The sequence below is a fragment of the Callospermophilus lateralis genome, chromosome 1 (genome assembly GCF_048772815.1).
Source record: "Callospermophilus lateralis isolate mCalLat2 chromosome 1, mCalLat2.hap1, whole genome shotgun sequence".
Lineage (NCBI taxonomy): Eukaryota > Metazoa > Chordata > Mammalia > Rodentia > Sciuridae > Callospermophilus > Callospermophilus lateralis.
This window is the reverse complement of record NC_135305.1, coordinates 28,877,007-28,888,933: the sequence shown is the minus strand read 5'-3', so window position 1 is coordinate 28,888,933 and position 11,927 is coordinate 28,877,007.

Below are 11,927 nucleotides of genomic sequence, written 5' to 3'. Positions count from 1 at the left end.
TATATAGTATAAATTATTCACTGAATCAAAAATGTATACAAAATCTCTACTGTTTTCCTCTTGAGTAACACTCTCCCTAAGGATGCAAACAATGGGATTTGTGTTTGAGCAAGTTGTGAAAAATAAGTCTTAAGCTTTAGGAATGAATCACATGTGACTCAGTTATTTTTAAACATAAATAAGAAAAGCCCAGAGAGAGGGGGGCAGAGAGAGAATGGTTTAAGGGGAGAAGAACAAGCAATGCATTTTCATGAACCGTAAGACATAGTCTAAATATAGAAAAGGAGACGCCAGTCATCTTTGAGGGCTGCATATCTCATTCCTCTGCACCACCCCCACACCCTTATATGCACCTTCATTTGTCAGTCTGCATATAAAATCGCTGCACACCTAGAGTTCCTTCACATTTGGAAAATTGATTGCATACTGTCCTAGCTACAGCCACAACACTGACATGCCACAGAATCAAAACCTGGTAGGGCAGAGATTTTACAGCCTTCAATGAGGTGGGGTTGAAAACTTGATGGTCTGTCCCCAAACATGTTATTTTAGTTCCCTGTGAAACACTTAAAGCTAGATGATTGCTTACTTAATTCTTCGGCACAGCAGGGCTTTTGAAAATTAGTATTAAAATGCTACTTACCTACGCTAAGTCAAATCCAAGCATTAACAGGTCTTAGAGACTAGAGGTGGGGAGAGTGCTGCTTGTTGGCTTCCTGATGAGGATTACTTCTCCTCTGGGACAGTGACACGGTGACTGCCTGGCTTTGGGAAGCAGGAAGCTAATGACAGACAGAGTGCCAAAGTCTCCCATAGCAGGCAGTTTCCTGTGAGGCAAATGGGACTCTGGGCAGTTATCACCTCAGGATTCAAAGCAATGGGCTATGCAAAATTTCCCAAGTGGTTACGGGGGATGACATTGAGTTGCAGATAATCATAAAAACAGAAGACCTAGCTCCCAGAATTCCAAGAAAGTTTCCAGCTGGGAAGTTTTCTCCCCTGTCAAACAAGATAACTCTGATGAGCAAACAGTGCTTAGTAGTATGAGGCCTCTGTGTTGTTCATCTGCAGACGTGTGGTGGTTTCAAAGTGTCTACAAGTTCTTCAAAATGCCTCCTGTCAAGAGGTGGCATTTAATTGCCTTCCCATTAAATATCGGGCTGGGTTTAGTGACTCGATCTTGATTTAGGGAAGGAGCAGCGTGATTCTATGTGGTTTTCAAGGGATGTTTCATGAAAGACACTGGAGTTCCTGCTGGGGTCTCTCTCTCTCTCTCTCTCTCTCTCTCTCTCTCTCTGCCTACTCCTTTGCAGAGAACCCACATGCTGGAGAAACCACATATTGAAGGGCCTTGTAGACAACACAACCCCAGCTGTTCAAGCTGTCCCAGCCCATATGCCAGATAAGGGAATGAAGATGCTTTTGAATTGACTTCAACCCTAGAATCATCTGCCTGCAAGAGATCTGCAGCCAGAACCACCCAGACAAGCTGATTCAAAATGTTGGATCCATAGGAATCACGAAAAACTGAAAGAAAAAAAAAATCAATGTTGGGATTTTTAGTCTACCAATTTTTGAGGGTGATGTTTCACAGTGACAGATAATTGGAATTTTTTTGTTATCTAGAAATGAGATATTTCCATTACAAAACTTAAAACATGGGTCATGTGTCCATTCAGCCCTATTGACCCAAGGGGGCCTGGATGGAAGGTGAAGATAAGAATGGTTTTGAAGAGTCTGTCCATGAGGGATTAAAGGAAAGTGAACAACATATATCAGCAGCTAGAAGAAAGGAGACCCTAGTTAAGAAAGTCAAGCAATACTGTGATCTGTGATAGCACAGGAAATAGAAAATGTCCTTAAGGAAATAATAAGAGATTGCCAGGCAGACTGTTGAAGATGCTACCTGGTTCTTGCTGCTCTAGGAAAACAAGAGACAGATGAACTGAAGACAGAATGAGAAAATATAAAATAGCCAAGGCTTTTGGGATTCAAAAATTAGAACTAATTCATAATCTTATCCAGGTGACAAATGGGGCTAAAACTACAATATGTGATTTCCATTAGAACAAGGAGGCAACAATAGGAGTCCAGAGTCCTTTGTTAAGACCTCTGATGAATTTAACCTAGTGCCTCATAGGTTCTTTCAGAGTCAAAGGTCTCTCTAGAGATCTTAAAGGCATGCCTCTAGATGCGTCCATTAAACAAAAATGAGTCTAAGAATCTTAAGGGCACAGTCCCACAGGAGCCTTCGAGGAAGCTAAGGTACAAAAAAACATCCCTGAATAAGATTTGTGGATATGGCTTTTATCTAGTGGAGGAAATCCTAAGAAGATTGATAGGAAACACATGAAGTTTTTAAAGAGACTTTTGCTTATGAAAAAACTGACAATGAGTACTAAAAAGTACAGAAATTGTACAACATGAAAAAATGCATCAGGACCCTGCAATTCTATGAGAAAGAAGCAGGCTGAGAAAAATCATTCCAGCATAAAAATGGGGTCCATTTAAGAGGAGAGGAGAGATAATCCAGAGGGAGAAACCAAGAGCCCAGAGAATGGAGCTAAGAGCCTTGGGAATCATCCCTAGGGAATGCACTAACTCTGACAACTGACAATGTGTGCCTGGCAGGATTTCAGAATTGCTAGATTACTCATTACTGTCCTAGTTTTGAAATATCTCTATAGGCTATCCTTTGCCTATTCCACTAAAATATGTTGGGGGCAGGGAAGAAAATATGAGGATCTGAACCAAAGGAGCCTCATTCTGCAGTACCTGAACTTGATTTAGATGGTGAGACAGAGAACCTTGCACCAGAGAGGGATGCTATAATAGGAGACAATATTTTAAAGTCTTAGGAGGGAGTGAGAGTATTTTGCATGTGAGATCAATATAAATAACTTATGCCAGGGGCAGACTGCCATAGCTTTAGAATATGATCACAGTTCTTTTTAGATTTCTTCCATCAAAAGGGGGAATCTAATTCCCTTCCCCTTAAGGATAAGCTGGCCACAGTGACTTACTTATAACAAACAGAATGCTAGATCATAAAAATCGACAGAGCTTTCACCTGATGGTCTTGTTCTGTTGGCACATGGGCTTTGGAGCCCTGAGCCACTATAAACAATGTCCAGCTAACCTGAAGCCATAGGCTTAAGGCACCTGTCACAAACCATAATAAGTTAGAAGTGCTCTGCTCCAGGTGTTTCAGCTCCCAATTCATGGAGCCTTCTTCCATAGTCTGGCACCAGATGTAGGAGTAACAAAGCTTTAAGGTTGACCCAACCCAACCCTCATCTGATTGCAGCCTCATGAAACATTCCAAGACACAATCACCTTGCTGAACTGCTCCTGAACCCTTAGCCCCTAAAAAGTGTGAAAGATAATCAAAGATTGTAGTTTTAAGACGCTAAATGTTGGAGGTGATTTGTCATATGGCAATAGGTAATCAGAACAAGGGAACATCACTCACATTTTGTTCTGTGGGAATGGAGAACCCTGGAGCTCTCCAGCAAGATGGTGTCATAGGAGCCTGTGCAAACCCAGCATAGGAGACTTCATCCCAGCTACTCTTTCTCAGTTATGCTCCTCTCTTCCCTGGCTTACTACCTCCATTTGGATCCATGTCATGACTTCCTCTGACAGAAGGCTTTAGTCTAGACCCGTATCCTGGTGCCTCTCAATATCCTAATCTCTTTTGGATACTCTACTATTTCACTCTGGGATTTCTAATACTGCCCCTAAATCCATTCTGGCACATTGTGTCTCAAAAGTCCACAGAGGCCCTTCATTTCCCATCCCCAGATCCTCTCTGTACTGTGGGGATGCTCCAGTTCAAGTTCTCTCTCCAACTTATACAAAGAGCTGTACTTCATCTACTCCCTGGGCTTCAGGTTGCGTAAAATGGCAGCAATAGACACTGTCTCCCTTCGGGAAAACAGGGGAGAGGCCCCCACACACTCTACCACCAGTTTTGGAAGAGCTGCTTATACTCTTACCCTGGAAACTCTACACTGTGGTAGGTAGGGAAGACCAGAGGAGGGCTGGCTCAAATCCTTTAAAGCACAAGACCCAGGCTGGGCCACTGATGGTCCTACTTAAGACAACGCTAATGCAACACCAGCCACTGAGCTTGTGGGTGGGTTACATGTCCAGTGCTTCCTACTTCTCTCCCCAAGAACCAGCAGGATTGCCCAGCTATAGCCATCCTGTACCCATGAAGGAGAATGGAGAAGGTGATGGAGAATTTTACATGGCTTCTCATTATCACCATGACTTCCAGAAACTGATTCTCATTCTCTACAATTTTGTTATTGTTGCTGTGGTTAAGTTTGGTGGTGTTCCAGTGTCATTGCTGAAAAAAGTTACAATCCTAATGAAGGCTTGGAGGCTTGAAGTGACCTTCATAAGGACAGATAATTTCTTGAGTTAGTTACAAGCACGCAAGTGCTGTCATAGTCTCTGTCACAGGGTTTAAATATGGTGCTGAAATCTAGGTAAAGAGGGGAGACATTAGCTCAAAGATCTACTTTGTGGCTATGGTGGTATAGGGCAACTGCATTGCACTTTTAGGGTTCCATCTGACTCCCTATGTGACCAGACTAAGGTCCTAAATTTATCACTCATGGGTAGTGACCTCAAAAATACTACTTCATCTTTCGGGCCTAAGTGTGAGCTGGAAGAGTGGAGCATGCCCCCAGGCTTCCCAGCGAGCCCTGCCTCCCAACCAAGCTGCGAGCTGCAAGTGACACTCAGAACCTCCGAGAGCTGTCAATGACCTAAATGGAAAGGGGGAAACACTTTACTCAAGATGGAACTGTTCTTAAATTGTCTGCTTACTGGTCCACAAAAAGAAGGCCAAAGTATCATAACCAGTTTATGAATTAAAATTTAGTATCAAATGATAGAATGAGCAATAACGAAGATCCTTAAATGACATTTATAAAGCATGTGTTGGTTCTCAATTTCGGTAGCAATTGAAAGCAAACTCACACACATACACTCACAGGCACAGTTTTCTTCAGCCTATTGTGAATTCTCTTGTACACTTGGCAAATCATTGACAGAGACTGAAGGATAATTTAGTCCCTCTCCCACAGGGTGTGGCTTTCCTCTGGGACCGCAGTAAGATAAGAATATTAGAACACATGTCATAATTCTGGCATCCATAGTGGAAGTACATGGGTTCAGGAGTGCCCCCACTATTTCACAGAAAAGGGAAAAGAAATGGGAATTTTTTGTTTTGCTTTGTGAAGACACTTGCCTATAGGTTCCTCTCTATTTGCTTTCTTTGTGCCTAAAGCAAATCTCTCTGTGCTGCAGCTATCTGGGGAACACTGAATTTTGCTAGGCACAAGCTATAGAAATGAGATGAGTAAAACAGGTGTCCATCCTTAGGGAGCTTAGCATTCCGAGGAGCATCCTCAGAAAGGTACTGCCCTGAGGAGTGACAGGAGGAGGTCAAGCTCTGAGGAAAAAATGTGCAGAATTCCCCGAGGGGATGTGTTATTTGAAAAATTGAGAGATACCTTGAATTAGATCACTTAGCTTTGATAGAGAAAATTCAGAAATTTGACATTTTTATCATGGAATCTGGGAATTGGGGCTGGATTAACAGAGGAGAGTGCATGGTGCCTCATCCTGTCATTCAGGAAAATGTACCCATTTTTAATACATGAAAATAATGTCTACACAGCTGTCTCTCCTGTTGGGACTGTGAGGAAAAGGCAGAGTCACACTGGTTCTTTACCTGCAATGCCCAGCTCAGTGACTGGCACCTGGAAGGCATTAACAGGTGTTTGGTGAAACAAACAGTGGTAAGCAACATGGGCCAGGTTGATTGCTCCCAAAGCAGAGTCCAGATCATGCCATTTCTTTGCTTAACAATCTGAGCTGAGGTTCAGACTTTTGAGGGCCTGGACTCTAGTGTGTCCACAGCCTAGGTTTTTTCCTCTCTCAGTCCCTCCTGCCTAAGCTAAGCTCCTTGATGTCTCCCCAAGGCACCCTGAATGTATCACATTTACGTCTTTATTCAGGTGCTTCCTTTAACGTAGTGTGACTTTCTGCCTCAGTAGATATGTACCAAAAGGTAATCCACTTCCGAAGTTCACTTCGGATGCACTCCCTCAGAGTCTGTTGGGAGAAACAACTGTGTAGATGTATTTTCACGTATTAAAGATAGATTTCATGTGAGTAAACGTACACAGTGGCACAGGAGGAGGTTGGGAGCTTTGTCTTGGTTCTGGGTCAGGGGTTGGGGTGAGAGTGGGGAGGCTGTCTTGGGAGAGACATGGGAGAGTTTCTCAGGGAACAGGTAGGTTTTCCTGGCAGGTGGAGGAACAAATGCAAACACCAAGTGGGAGGAGACCCCGTGCACTGCCCTGGTGTTAATTCAACCCTGACTCTGAAGCCTTCTCAGCTGAAGGGGAGTCACCTTTTCTTATTTCCTTGCATCGTATTTCACCGTTCCGTTCCTGCCACCTTATGCCTGTGACTTTGGTCATGTGGTCAAGATTTATTGAAGATCCAAGTAGTGATGCAGGACTAGAGATGGAAAGATGAAAAAAGTTTAGTAACTACCCTTAAAAACATGGAATCCAGCATGTAGACACATAAAGAGATAGTTAAAATTAAAAAAGATGTGATGGTGGAGATGCTTAGAAACATTTTCACTATATTTGTTAGTGCTTGAAATTCTGTTCTGTACTATAGTTTTCATTTTATTTTTTGTGGTGCTGGGGACTGAACCTGGGGTGTCAAGCAAGTGCCTGACTATTGGGCTAAATCTTCAGTCCTGTGTTCTGTATTTTTAAACATTCTCTCTCTTTCCCACTATGAGAGAAATGTTGTTTGCCACATCTCCAGCTCTGAGAACAGTCTTCACGCAGAACAGGTACTCAATAAATATTTGTTAAATTCTTTGGTATAGAAAAACTTATTTCATTTTGTTTCTTTTTACAATTAAAGCACAATGTAAATTTCTGACTTTTTAAAAATATATAAATTTTTAGTTGTAGATAGACACAATACCTTTATTTTTATTTATTTAGTTTTTTGGTTTTGTTTTTGTTTTTTAACGTAGTGCTGGGAAACAAACCCAGTATCTCACACATGCTAGGCAAGTGCTCTACCACTGAGCCATAACCCCAGCCTGGAAATTTATGTCTTGCTCATATGAAGTTCCCAAAGGACCTTCTTGATCCTCCAATGGCTCCATTTAAGCAGTGACTCTCCCACACTCTGGCCCCATCTTAAACATGTGACTTTCACCTTGGCCATATTCACCTGTATGGAGAAGGAGCATGGGAATTGTCACAGGGCTTGATAGGCCAGTCCAGAAGTGGTGCCGTCATTTCTGTTCAAATTCCAGAACCCAGTCACCTGGTCACATCCACTTGACAAGGGGTGTGGGCTATAAAATCTGGTCTAGTTCAGGAGAAAAACCCTTAGCCAGCCTCTGCCACACTATATGGATGAAAGGATGGAAGAATAAAGAGAAAATAGAAATGGAAAGACTATAAAGAGCAACCCCACAAGGGGAGATGGTTTTGTTTTACTCCACGGAGGAGCTGATAATGGATGCATAGTAGAGGATGAGGAGGACATGGTTATATGAGGGGGTGGGAGAGTGAGTATAAGCCAAGCAAGGGAGAGAGGCAAAACAGGAAACCACTTGGCACCCCTTGAGGCCAGAAGGTAAAATGAGAGCAGAGGAGAGGAGAAAGATGAAAATAGTAGTAGGGAAGGAGAGACCACCGGAGCGTTGTGCCTTCTCCAGAGCTTGGACTTCACTCAGGAAGAGAGAAGGAGCCACTGAAAAGTTGGAAACAAGAATGTAGCTCAGGTGATTTGCAATTTGAGCAGAGTCTTCAGGAGGTGGTGGTGGTGGTGGTGGGATTTGAGAGGGAAGCAAACAGACCAGTTAGGAGGTTATGTATCTAAACCTTACAGGGTTCCTACAGGGTGGCTCATAGTCATGACTGATCATTGAAACCACTTAAGGAGATATTGGAACATACCTGGACTGCACCCCACTACTGCAATTTAGTAGGATTGTTTAAAAAGCTCTTTAGGCCATTCTGGTAGTCAGCCAGGGATAGGAGCCACTGCTTCAGCAAATCCCCCAAGCTCCATGGGAACAGAGATCATTCCTCTTTGGTTCTTCCAAAGAGCCAGGCAGTGCCTTGCACAGAATCCCATATCCTAACATACAGTGTGTGAGTGTATATTATAATTATATTATGATACAATTATGTTCACATTGCTTGAAGGCTTCTAAGTAAGGCTTTCCTTCTCAGAAAGGAAAATGATATTGCCATTTAACTCTTGATTAATCTTCATTATCTTAATAATTAATTTGCTTTAAGTTACTAAATGTCTACTACATCTTGGGCACCATTTTTAAGCTCACAGACATAGAGATTTTAAGAAAAACAACAACAACAAACAAATCCCGTTTGTTAATATTTTCAAAATGATGTGAGAACCTGGAGGAGGGAGAAACTGTTTTAAGCGAGAGTTCTGGAATGTTTTGCAATAGAGATGGTTTTCAGGTCTTGAAAGTATGAACAGGAATTTGTCTGCTAGAAAAATGGGAAAGGACATTCCAGCCAGAGAGAACCGTGTTGCAAAAGAACACCAACATGAGGGTGTCTGGAATACCCAGGGTCACGGAAGAGTTCAAGCAGCATGGGTGGAGGGCGTGCTCATGGAGAGATGGGAGATGGGGCAGGAAAGGGAAGGGTCTAGAGGTAATGGTGTTGCTGGGAAACTGCTTCTCCAGCACAAGATAACAACCCCCCTGTCCCCAAACCAACAAACAAGACAATCAAAAACAAATTGATTGTAGAGTTTACCAATTTCTGGTTGTAAACACCCCCATCTGATTTCTAATTATCAATGGTTTAAGAACTGACTCAATAAAGTCCCTAAATATTTAACAACTGATTCCTGGGAACCAGTACCAGGTGGTTTCAGCAATCCACTGACAAAAAACTACTTTTAATTACAAGAAATAGTCTAAAAAGTGTTTCCCTTCCCTTAGCATGGATCTGCCTCGCATTGAGATGAGGACTGTTCCTGTAAGTTTTGAGTGAAGTGGGCCAGAGGAACTCATAAGAGGCCTCAAAGCTCATTGGAGCTAATTCTCAGATTCCTAATACCCATCGGTATTGCCCTGAGACCAAGGTAAGGGAGACATCTGTTTTGAAACCCTTGCTTAAAGGACAGGGCTCTGACCACCTGCAGGCATAGCCGTATCCCACAGAAGGATCAATCCATGGCACTATGGCCCAAAGAAACATATCTCCCCCCACTCTGCTCCATGTACTCCAGATGTCTGGAACCAGGAACCCTCTCTGCTAATGCAGTCCTGCCCGGCCCAGCCTCCCTGAGGGTATTTAACCTCATCACCAAAGGCTGGTCCAGGAGAGGCTATTTGCTGAAGGCATGGGTAAAGTGGGATGCAGAGACTGGGATATCCGCCTCCAACTTAGGGCCCCTCACATTGCAGATGGTGGTAGAGGTGGGAAGCAAAAAGAGTAGATCTCAGGCCTGACTGTCTTCATTCTGCCATATTTTGGTGAAAAACTCTTTTGAGTCCAAGAATTCCAAGCCCAAACTTGGTCATCTTGATCATTATGAAGGTATGAGAGAGAGAGAGAGAGAGAGAGAGAGCAAGAGAAGGATATATATCCTTCTCTCTCTCTCATATCTTCATTATATATATATATATGTGTGTGTGTGTGTGTGTGTGTGTGTGTGTATATATATATATTTGTGTGTATATATAAATTCTATACTTACTCTTTTCCTGGCAGATGTTAGTGGTGGCCCTTGCCTACCCCATTACCAGGGCTGAATTCTAAAAAAAGAAGATATGCAAACTACAACCCCAGGTTAGTTCCTGCCCACTGCATTTTATATGTCGTCTGTGTTAGGGATGGTCTTTATATTTTTAAATAGTTTTTAAAAATCAAAAGAGAGACAATATTTGATCATGTGAAAATTCTATGAAACCAATTTCACTGTTGACGAATTGTTTTATTGGAACACATCCGTGCTCATTTCGTCTATGGATTGTGCTCATTCATCTATTGGGTTGCCATCCTTTTTGTACTAGTGCATAGTTGTGACAGAGATCAATCATATGGCCTGGAGAGGGAAAAGTGTGCGCTATCAGTCCCTTACAGAGAGCCTGGCAGCTGTCATCCTGAAGTAGGAGAAAGGCAGAAGGAAGGGAAGAGTGTAGCTGTTCCCACACTGGCTGCATCAGAGAGTCACGTGTGAGGTTCCCAAAACAGACCAGTGCCAGATCCCCTCCCTTAAGAATCACCAGTTCCAAGTCCCCTCTTTTGGTATTCTTACAATGAATTTGTCTGGGGTGGAGGTATTTTGAAAACTTCCCAGTGATTCAAATACAAGAGCCATTGGACTAAGGGAATGGATGCAGGAGGGTCGGAATTTCCTAAATATTAAGCAAGATAATCACAGGACTTTCCCCAAGGAGCCTGCTTTTCCCCAAGGATCTTAGTGGATCATATGCTTTCTTTGGGGGAAGCAAGGTACCTGTTACTACAGTTGGTTAAAGAAGGAGAGAGGGAAAAGAGATTGTTTCTCCCTGTTGTATGATTTATAAAGCTCGGTTTTATTTCAACCTCTCTAAACTCTCAAACTGCTGCTTCAGATGTGTCCCTGGACTTCCTTGGTATTATTGTCTGTTATCTGTCCGGCAGGCGCACCTTGGGTTGCGTATCACACGCCTTTTCAGGAACCCCTGCTGGTTCATTTCTCAGGATACACCCCAACAGGGAACCCTTACCCCAACTTTGCTATGTGCCCTCCAATAATTATTGGTGGTCTTGCAGGGAAGGAGAAAAAAGACAACTCTATCAGAATCCCATTCTCTACTAGCACAGTTAGCACCATTGGCAGAGGATGCTCCAGGGCTGCAAGTGTGCTCTGAGCTATTATTGTGCCTGGCTCTCTCGCAGCATGACTCAACGCAGACAATATAGCACACCGAGAGCATGGGGGATGAACAGTAAATACGAGGCCTTGGATTTTTTTTAATCTTGTCAGTTTTCCCCTGATTTGTGTCCTTTATCCTAGCCCCCTGTGCTATATAAGCTTCTCAAAGCTAATGCCCATAACGCCACCACCCACTGGTAGCAGCAGGCTGCTGGGCCACTGTGGGGTTCTCATTGCAGAGACTTACAATGCCCACCATTATGCAGCGACTGTACGTGTTAACCCAGTGGCACAAGGTTGCTCCAACACCTTCCCCTCTGGTTTCTCTTTACTCTGGGGGCCAACAGCAACTACAGGAGTGCCGCCCTCCTGACTCTAACTTCTTGCCTCAGCCAGCACACGTCACACCCTCCAACCTGCTAGAGCTGGAAGAGCCCCTGCAGAAATGTCCAGTGATTGTGGAACTTAGAGGATGCTTGACACCTTGACTGCCACATTTAAAAAGTAAAAGTATTTCTCAAAGGTATTTCTTTGGCCTCATGTAGATACTACCCTGTTTCTTTTTGAATTCATGTGATTAAATCAATGGAGATGCACAGTTGAGCTCTAAAATCTGACCTTGCTGCTGAGGCTGCAGGAGTAACTCAACAATGAGCAAATAGCTGTTTAGAAGTAAAATGGCCATTCCGTTCCCTTGAAAAGCCTCCTTGGAACAAGTTACTCTTTCTACACTTGTATAACTTTAGTCAGTTTCCAGGGTAATTTATGGCTCCCATTTAATTAAATTTTATTTACTTGTTTTAATTAGTCATGCATGACAGTAGAATGTATTTATGCACTTTGATATATCATACATTGGTAGGATATAATCTCTCATTTTTCTGAGTGTACATGTTGTAGAATCACCTTGGTCATGAAGTCATATATATATACATACACGTAAAATAATAATACCTGTT